Genomic DNA, 11228 nt, shown 5'->3' with positions numbered 1-11228 from the left:
AATTGCACAAGAGTGGTAGGCTCAGAGGTGGTTTAATTCCTGCGCCTATGGTCCAAACGACTCTTTTCTACATGGAGGGATGTGATGGTTTATTTAATGTGTTGACTGGGCCACAGGGTGCCCAGATATGTGGTCAAACATTATTCTGGGTTTATCTATGAAGGTGTTTTTGGATGAGATTAACATTTATTTATTTATTTATTTATTATTTATTATTTTTTTTGAGAGGGAGTCTCGCTCTGTCGCCCAGGCTGGAGTGCAGTGGCTGGATCTCAGCTCACTGCAAGCTCCGCCTCCCGGGTTTAAGCCATTCTCCTGCCTCAGCCTCCCAAGTAGCTGGGACTACAAGCGCCCGCCACCTTGCCCAGCTAGTGTTTTGTATTTTTTAGTAGAGACGGGGTTTCACCGTGTTAGCCAGGATGGTCTCGATCTCCTGACCTCGTGATCCGCCCGTCTCGGCCTCCCAAAGTGCTGGGATTACAGGCTTGAGCCACCGTGCCCGGCCGAGATTAACATTTAAATCAGTAGACTGAGTAAGGCAGATTGCCCTCTCTAATGTTGGTGGCTCTCATCAATTGAAGGCCTGAACAGAACAAAAAAGGCTCAAGTAAGGAAAATTTCTCTTGCCTGATTGAACTGGGACATCAGTCTTTTCCTGCCTTTGCACTACAACTGAAACATTCAGTCTTCCTGGGTCTTTAGCCAGGTAGCTTGTGGCCTGGAACTTTTATCATTGCTTTTCCTGGTTCTCAACCCTTTGGACTTGAACTTGAACTACACCATTGGCATTCCTGGGTCTTCACGTTGCAGACTGCAGATCATGAGACTTAGGCTAAGTGCATGAGCTAATTCCTTATATATATACACACACATATATATCATATAAAACACACATATATACACTATATATATACATATATGAGGGAGAGAGATATATATGTGTATACGTATATGTATATGTACACATATATGTATCCTATTGGTCTTGTTTCTCTGGAGAATCCTGATTAATACAAGGAATTAGAAGAGAACTTTAAGACAGAGAAACAGGATCTGATTTTTTTTTTTTAAATGAAACCATGAACATCATTCTGGTAGCAAGATAATGGACTGAAGTAGGAGGGGGCTGCTAGACAGATGTCATCCTGGTGAGTGCACCCTGAATATACATTTATATTTTTGAAAATGGGATGCTACATTATAGGCTGCCAAAGACATGCAGTTATTTAATACTGGTTAAATGAAAATACATGGCTGGGTGCTGTGGTTCATGCCTGTAATCCCAGCACTTTGGGAAGCTGAGGTGGATGCATTGCCTGAGTTCAAGAGTTCAAAACCAGCCTGGACAGCATGGTGAAACCTGGACTCCACAAAAATTAGCCAGGTGTAGTGGCACATGCCTGTAGACCCAGCTACTTGGGAGGCTGAGGTGGGAGGATCACTTGAGCCCAGAAGCTGGAGTTTGCAGTGAGATGAGATTGTGCCACTGCACTCCAGCCTGGGTGACAGAGCAAGACCTTATCTCAAAACAAAACAAAACAAAAAAACCAGGCATATATTGTTTTATTCTGCTTCACTTTATCATTATGCTTTGAAGATAACTGCTTTTGTTTTTTACAAACAAGGCTTGTGGCAAGCCTACATTAAGCAAGTCTATAGGTGTCATTTTCCCAACAGCATGTGCTTACTGTGTGTCTGTGTCACATCTTGGTACTTCTCACACTTCAAATGTCTTATTATTGTATCTGTTATGGTGATCTGTGATCAGTAATCTTTGATGTTACTATTTTGTTTGAGGGCAGACACGTGTGTTCCAACTGCTCCACTGGCCATTCCCCATCTCTCTCCCTCTCCATGTGCCTCCCTATTCCCTGAGACATAACACTATTAAAATTAGGCCAGTTGATAACCATCCAATGGCTTCTAAGTGTTCAGGTGAAGAGTCATACATCTCTCTCTCTCAATCAAATGCTATAAATGATTGAGCTTAATGAGGAAAGCATGTTGAAAGCCAAGGCAGGCTGAAAGCTAGGCCTCTTGAGCCAAACAGCCAAGTTGTGGATCCAAAGGAAGAGTTCTTAAAATTAAAAGTGCTACTCAAGTGAACACATGAATCATAAGAAAATAAAACAGCTTTATTGTTGATACGGAGAAAGCCTGAGGTTTTTTTTTTTTTTTTTTTTTATTAGAAGATCAAATCAGTCACAACACTGTCTTAAGCTAAAGCCTAATGCAGAGCAAGGCCCTCTCTCTTCAATTCTATGAAGGCTAAGGTAAGGAAGCTGCAGAAGAAAAGTCTGAAGCTAGCAGTGATTGATTCTAAGGAAACAAGCCCTCTCCACAACAGACAAGCGTAAGGTGAAGCAGCAACTACTAATGTAGAAACTGCGGCAAGTTATCCAGAAGATCTAGCTAAGATCATTGATGAAGGTAGTTACACTAAACAAACTTTCAATGTAGATGGAAGTCTTGTGTTGGAAGATATCATCCAGGACTTTCATAGCGAGAGAAAAGTTAATGCTTGGCTTCAAACAAGAGACTGATTTCTCTTGTTAGGGGCCAATGCAGTGCTAACCAATGTTCACTTATCATTCCAAAAATCCTAAGGCCCTTAAAACTATACTAAATATAATGTTTGTGCTCTATAAAAGGAACAATAAAGCCTGAATGACAGCACATCTGTTTATAGGAAGGTACTAAATATTTTAAGCTCACTGTTGAGATCTACTGCTCAGAAAAAGATTCCTTTCAAAATATTACTGCTCATTAACAAGTGCACCTGGTCACCCAAGAGCTCTATGGAGATGTATGAGATTAGTGTTTTTCTACCTGCTAACACAACATCCATTCTGCAGCCATGGATCAAAGAATAATTTCAGCTTTCAAGTCTTACTATCTAAGAAGTACATTTTATAAGGCAAAAGCTTTCATGGAGAGTGATTCCTCTGATGGATCTGGGCAAAATAAAAACCTTCTGAAAAGGATTTGCTATTCTGGATGCCATTCATTCAGAATATTTGTGATTCACGGAGGTCAAAATGTCAACATTAACAGGAGTTTGAAAGAAGTTAATTACAACTTTCATGACTTCGAGAAGCTCAAAACCTCAGTGGAGGCAGTAACTGCAGATGTGGTGAAAATAACAAGAGAACTACAAGGGGAGCCTGAAGATGTGTCTGGATTGCTGCAATCTTATGGTGAAACTTGAATGGATAAGTTGCTTCTTATGGATGGGCAAAGAAAGTAGTTTCTTGACAATCTCAACATCTGTGAAAAGAAGGGGGGACAAGTTTTCTCCTGGTGAAGATGCTGTGAACATTGTTGAAAAGACAACAAAGGATTTAGAATATTCCATAAACTTAGTTGAAAAAGCAGGGGCAGGGCTTTAGAAGATTAACTCCAATTGTGAAAGAAGTTCAGAAAGAAGTTCTATTGTAGGTAAAGTGCTCTCAAATAGCACTGCATGCTAGAGAAATCTTTTGTAAAAGGAAGAGTAAATTGATGCAGCAAACTTCACTATTGTCTTACTGTAAAGAATTCCCATAGCCACACTAACCTTCAGCAACCACCATCCTGGTGGGTATCTATCAAAATGAGGCAAGACTGTCCATCAACAAAACATTACTACCTGCTGAAGGCTCTGATGATTATTTAGCATTTTTTGGCAATAGTTTTAAAATTAAGGTATGTACATCTTTTTTAGGCACAATGCTATTGCAGTTAATAGACTACGCTATAGGGTAAATATACCTTTTATATGCACTGGGAAACCAAAAAATTTGTGATTCACTTTATTTAAGTATTTATGGTGGCTGGGAACCGAACCTGCAATATCTGAGGCATGGCTGTACCCATAATTGTTACTAAATATATCTGTTATGGGCTCAACTGTGTCACCTCCAAATTCAAGTTGAGCCTTAAATAGTATTTGGAGAGGAAGTCTTTAGGAGATAATTCGGTTTAGATGAGGTCATGAGGGTAGGGGCTTCATGATGGGATTAGTGCCCTTATAAAAAAGAGACGCCTGAGAGCTTGCTCTCCTCTCTGACCCTCTGCTACCATGCAAGAACACAGTGAGAAGGCAGCCATCTATAAGCCAGGAAGAGCACCCTCACCAGAAACCAAATATACTGGTACCCTGATCTCAGATTTCCAGCCTCCAGAAATGTGAAAATATAAATTTCTGTTACTTAAGTCACCCAGTCTGTGGTATTTTGTTATGGCAGTACAGTATCCAAACACATAAAAGCCATAACCTCTGGAGTCTGGATTATTGTCTTTAATTCAAATGACTTTAATGACTAATGAAACTGGGCCAAAAAACAAAAAGACAACATAATTGATGTCTGCTGAAGGCAAAGGTTCTAGATGTGTTAGGAAGTTATGCTCATAAATACCTTTAAAAATTATATTTGTAACTGGATTATTTTGTTTTTGTATATTACTGTATATCTTGAACTTAGAATAGTGCCTGGCACATAGCGGACACTCAGAAAATATTTGATGAAGGAATGAATGAAGCTCTAGAGGCCTTAACAGATACAGAACAGATGCGTTGCTGCAGAGCCCAGTGCCATCCATCTACAAAGTGAGGAGCCAGTTAAAGAGTAAAAATGAGAAGGAACAAGAGGATTTAGTGACTGAGTTGTCTCCAGACTTTGTGTACATGACTTTTCTCCTTCCAGCCCTCTACCTCTGTAGAGTGGGATTCCTCAAAGATCTCTGGGTTCCTTTTCCCTTATTTCTGCATAAACAAATTACCTTAAAGCTTAGTAGCTAAAAACACAAACATCTGTTATCTCCCAGTTTTTGTTAGGAATTCAGGTGTGGCTTGCTGAGAACCTCTGGATCAAGGTCTTTCATGGTGTTGCAACCAAGGTGCTTGTTGGGGATGCAGTCTCATATAATTGGATTCTAATATTCCTGATAAAATTTTAATTTTCAAGTTTACTATCATACTAAGACTTCTGTTCCAAGTTTTTTATAGGAGGCCAAAAATAAAAAAAAAAATGACTCATCCTATTATTAATTCTTTTGCTAAAATATAAACATATACATTTAACAACAGCTTCAAAATGAAATTTAAGCCTTCCTCTCCACATCCATAAACTCAATACTTCTAAGAGACCAGCATAGTTTTATGGTTGTGAAAACTGTAATTCAGAGGTTAATGATTTGTTTGGAGCTAGCTGTGGTGGAAGTTGTTGTAAATATAGAATGTTTCCTACCATATCTCACTGTAGGTAGTACCCAAATATCTAGGATTAATGATGTTTACTGTTTGAATTTGCAGTATTACTTCAACTTATACAATAGGTACATAGCTCAAAAGTGAATATAGCTCTGAGTTCTAGAGATTAAAAATCTTTACCAAAGTCACTCAGTATTTAAGGGAGACCTCCAGGAATTCTTTCTCAAGTAATAATAATAATAATAATAATAATAATATACTATTAAGCAATTTTCTCATCTTTACTTTTTTTTTTTAAATAAGGGCAATTCTAAAATAATTCCTATTTGCTTTACATAATTCTTGGGACACTGATAATTCACCACAATGTGATTACAAATAGATAATCCTTGGTGTTTCTATTAGGGAGTTCAAGAACTGAATGATGGGCTGGAGGTCTCAGTCTTTTTGGGGAAATGAGTTAACAGACATGATGGAATTAATTTGGATGAACTTATCAGACAATTTAAAAATTGTCCACTTGATATAACGGAAAGATGGTTCTCACTTGAAAGAAGATTAAATGCTGTATTTAATAGAAATGACTCAAGGTTAGAAAAGAGTAGGTACACATATGACTAGACATAAGTGAACACTTTAATACATTAGTCTAAGTTACTTAAAAGCATACTTAATCATGAACAGAAGAGCATTAAAGAGTTACGTCTGTTAACATCAAACATTCCTTTATGGAGTTTAAAAGAAAAGCAAATACTATTAAAAAACACTTTAATGAGAGACTTGTGTTTGATACGTTACAAAGTCTAAGAATTCTGAAAGATTTTAAATAAAAATTAGAAATGTGGTAATGTTTTAAGGTTTAAAACAACAGCTTGGGAAACGTTAAGTATGTGTCATTACTGAGAAGAATGTAATAATACACATTATGGGAAAGACTGTCGAGATGTTTCCATATTTATTGTTTTACTTTTATGTATGTAGATTTAACTCCAGCTAGCAACAAACTTAAATGTCACAGCAAATAAAAACTTTTTTTTTTTCACCAAACTATATAGAACAAGCTGCAAGTTCCTGACATGAGAAATAAAAAAAAACTTTAGCAACACGAGCACCAGCTTTAATCATGATTTTCTACAGTAGAACACAGTAAATTACTGATACAATTTAAACATTTAAAATATATTTTGTGCATATTGAAAGTGTGTGGTCTTATTTTACACATTTTCAATTCCAGAGAGATAGTTGTATTTTTAGCTGCTTTGTAAAATCACATTTGCTACACATTTCTAGGGAAAAAAAATATCAAAACCCATTTGACTGACTTTCTCTCTGTCCTTTGAGACTCTAGTCCAATATATTACGTAAATTCCTGATTTTCCTTGAATGGCTTAGCCAGTTTCTGAATGTCCTTAATAGTCTAAGGCCTATTTCACAACCCTGACAAGTTCCAGGCTCCCAAAAGTAGAGCTGGGGAATAATTAAACCATGGCACGATGGGGTATGCTTTCCGATGCATATATTTTCCAAAACAATTTTGAACTGTCTGTTTTATATTATCCATTTAAAATTCTTTACCCCATCGTTAGTGAAGAAAAAAGTCTTGATAAATATTTGAATTTTACCATCTATGTTTTATTTTCCTAATTCTGATATTTTAAAGCCTATTCTATGCAGCTTATAAAATTTTGATGTATTCTATGTAGCTTATAAAATAACTCAATTTTAAACCAAAGTTCTGGACGCTATTTGAGAAATTCTTTTCTAATATATAGTAAATATGAAGTTACAACACCATAAACACATACATATTGAATTGGTCCTCCAAACCTAGAATGCTTATTTAAAAACCATCCACATATAACTAGAAAATCTGATAACAAAATGATATATAATATAAATCTGCAACTGAATATATAATGAAAACTAGCAAGGATATAAATACACTCACCTTTTCCTCCTTTCCCTATCCTCTGGTCAAGTGGCACTTGAAAGAATTATTTGGGAATAAGCATCAATATATTTTCAAGAAATGTTGTTTCCAAATTCCTCATGTTGTTATTTAAAGAGCAAAACATTTTATTTTACTGTAAAGTAAGAAAAAAAAATGAGCAAAATTTCTTCTCTTATTCTTTGGCTCTAGAAAGGAGCTTTTCCTTTCCTTCTCACTCCTCTGATATTTTAGAGGACCTCTGGTTCCTTCCCCTAGTCTGTGATTCAAGAATTTTCCACATTTCTATCTTAAAAATTAAAGTGGTGAGCTCATCTACACTGCACAAGCACAGGAGATCAGAAACATACTACATAGGGAGAGTTGGAAGCAGGCAATAATGAAATGCATTATCTGTAGATAACTTAAAAATAATAAAACAAAAAATTGGCCTGCTTTTTCTTGTACCATACGTCAGACTCAAATGTTATCAGTCTAATATATATCTCCTCTCCTCTAATACATTAGAGGAATATGTATTCCTCTAATACATTTTTAACTAGAATATGTATTATCTCTGAGGTAGAAAGCTCCTACTACACCCTACACTCCCTTTGGTGTACCACTGAAGGAGACTCCATTTCAGCCTCCTGGCTTATTTTATAAGAAAAACTCACTTCAATCAAATTAGTTCATAAAAAACCCCACCACCTTTATGTTGTATCTGTTTTGGTACTTACTGATTTTCTTCGTGCCCGTATCAATGTTTTGTGTAGTTTTATATCCAGTTGTCAGAAAGCAAGGATAAATACAGGACTACTAAAAGAACACAGATTATGAGAAAGCAAGATATTTAAATAAAGCACCAGGTTACAACTTTTTCAAGGAGATTAATTAAAACTAAATTATAAGGCTGAGGCAGGAGGATCACTTTAGCCCAGGAGTTCAAGGTTACAGTGAACTATGATTACGCGACTGCACTCCAGCCTGGGCGACAGAGTGAGACCCTGTCTCCAAACAAACAAATGAACGAACAGAAAGCAAAACTAAAGTGGAGTTTACGAAGTCCTGAAATTCAGGGTTGCATTTGTGAAAATGGAAAGAAGCGGACACAAGTTAGATGAAAAGGACAAGAAAAAAGTATGTCACATTGCATTTACCATTTAATTAAAATTGTAATAAAAGTATATAAATTAAATGAAATTAGTTTTTAAAAGAGAATGGGTCAGTCAATATTCCAGTGGGTACTTTCTTATTCAATGCTCAAATACTGAGCTAAATATACCTTTAAAAGCGAAGTCATTAGACTTCAAGATGTCTATTTAGACCGAAGAAATCAGTGAGTGTGTAATAAAGTTTACAAAGCTCTTCCCATAAAATACATGATCTCATTTGAGCTCTCAACAATCCTATGAGGCAGACACTATAACACAGTGAGAGGTAGTATATATCTGAGGATAGAATATTGGCTCTACCACATAGCAATTGTGTGAGCTTGGGAATATTACTTAAATGCTTTGTATCTTGGTTTCTTCATATGAAAAATGGGGATGACAACTGTCCCTACCTCATAGCTGTTGTGGGATTAAATGAGAGAATGCATATAAACATTTTAATAGAGTGCTTGGTCCACAGCAAGTGCTCAATAAATGCTATTATCATCATTATTCTACAGGTAAAGAAACAGACTAGGAAATATTAAGTTCAAAGTCACGATTATTAAGTGGCAAAGCTAGAAGTAGAAATTCTAGTCTAGATATATTCCCACTACCCTGTATTACCTATGAATATCTTTTTTTTTTTTTTTTTTTTTTTTTTTGAGACGAGTCTTGCTCTTGCTCTGTTGCACAGTCTGGAATGCAGTAGTGTGATTTCGGCTAACTGCAGCCTTGACTGCCTGGGCTCAAGCAATTCTCTCACCTCAGCCTCCTGAGTAGCTGGGAACACAAGTGTGTGCACACCCAGATAATTAAAAAATATTTGTACAGATGAGGTTCTCACTGTTACTCAGGCTAGTCTCAAACTCCCGGGCTCAAGTGATCCTTCCGCCTCAGTCTCCCAAAGCACTGGGATTACAGGCGTGAACCACCGTGCCCAGCCCGGACACCTACTTTTAATTAGAATATGTATTATCCTTTTGCACTACTTTTTTTTTTTTTTTTTTTTTTGAGACAGAGTCTCGCTCTGTCGCCCAGGCTGGAGTGCACTGGCGTGATCTTGGCTCACTGCAAGCTCTGCCTCCCGCATTCACGTCATTCTCCTGCCTCAGCCTCCCGAGTAGAGGGGACTACAGGCGCCCGCCACCAAGCCTGGCTAATTTTTTGTATTTTAGTAGAGACGGGGTTTCACCGTTTTAGCCAGAATGGTCTCGATCTCCTGATCTCGTGATCCACCTGCCTCGGTCTCCCAAAGTGCTGGGATTACAGGCGTGAGCCACCGCGCCGGGCCCCTTTTGTACTATTTTAAAGTCTACTTTTGCAGCTGAAAATGACATTTGAGTTTGACAGTTTCAGTGGCATTATTAACATCACTTCTTTTAGTGGGAATAGAAGTTAATGACAGGCATTAAAAGAAAGTGGTCTCTGAAGAATTAGGATGGAGACCACAATCTAGGTTTAAAAGATTTAGCTTTGACTTTTCTTTAAATCTTCAGAAAATGGAAATATAGTCCATTAGTTGGTAGATAGCAGAAAGAATGTAAGCGCTGTGAAGGTAAGGATATGTGTTTACTGCTGTATCTCCAGACTCTAGAACAGTGATTGGTACACAAACATATGCTTAATGAATAAATTAAAGTTGAAAATATCAACTTTAAAACATGTCCTTAATAGTAGGATTCATTTTGCTCTGACATAATTTCCTTTCTAGTATTAACTATTTATAACTAAAAGTCTAGCATATAGTAATCTAACCATAAAGTAGGGGATTTTATTAAAAGATTAAGAGTAAGAAATAAAAGACTAAATAAGGCCTTGAATAGCTTTATTGAAATCTGTATAAATAAACATGCACATTTCAAATGTAAACTCAAGTGAACTCAAGTGCAGACAAAATTTTAACCTCTGTCATGCAGGAGGTTAGTTTACATTAAAAAAGAAAAAAAGAAAAAAAACCCAAAAAACAAAAAACCCAAAGCAGCTTTTAAAATACCAGGATGATAAACCAGCTTTAATATCAAGATATAAAGCAAAGCCATGATCAACATACCTCGTTTATCCTGGTCAAATGCATTTTTTTTTAAAACTTTTAAATGCTAACATAAATAAATAATTTACCAAAATGTGCACTCACAGAGTGAACTTTTATTTACAATACACAATTTATAATCTATTGTATTTGATTAGTTCAAGTGAAGAACATTATACTTTTTGCTTTAATAACAGTGGGACACAAAGCAATTTCTCAGGTAGTCGGTATGTGAAATGTGCCCCAGCATTTAGGTTTTCTATTAAAGGCAGTATTGTATGCCAATTTACAATACATTCTTTCAACTAGATCAAAGGGAAAAAGCAGCAAATAAAAATGTTTCAAATGTTCACACATATTTTTGGCATCCTGGATCCTTGAATGTGGTGAACTAAAATCAAATTCAAGGTGTTTATGCTGTATATACTGTACAGGTTCTGACTCTGGAACATGCAAATGCCATTTCTCTTATAACAAGTTACCTTCTGAGAAAAGCTGTAAGGCTATGGTGAATTCCATCAGGAACACACAAAGAAAGTTAACAGACCTACCTTTATAGCCAATTGTCCATTAATGATTTAAAGGCCAGTATATGAAAAAAATTTCTCATTTAAGCTTGATGCAATTATTACTATGGATACAGAATACTATTAAGTCTGTCCTTATATTACAATAATTGGGAGAGCTAAAGTTGCCAAATTACCACAAAATGGGGTAGAGAAAAACAGACAGCAAAAATTTTAATTTTGGACCAACACCCAATTAAAGATATGCATTTTAAAGCAAAAAATGTTTCTGAATGTCTGAAGAATAGATCCCAAGAGCAGTAAATAATACTTACATGTAACTGAAAAATGACTTTAGATGGAGTATGAAATCTAGAACCTGTTTCCACAGTGGCAGTAAAATGAATATAATATTCTG

This window comes from Rhinopithecus bieti, unplaced genomic scaffold, assembly GCF_001698545.2.
Source record: "Rhinopithecus bieti isolate Rb0 unplaced genomic scaffold, ASM169854v2 scaffold_14700, whole genome shotgun sequence".
Classification (NCBI taxonomy): Eukaryota; Metazoa; Chordata; class Mammalia; order Primates; family Cercopithecidae; genus Rhinopithecus; species Rhinopithecus bieti.
This window is presented reverse-complemented; position numbering follows the sequence as displayed.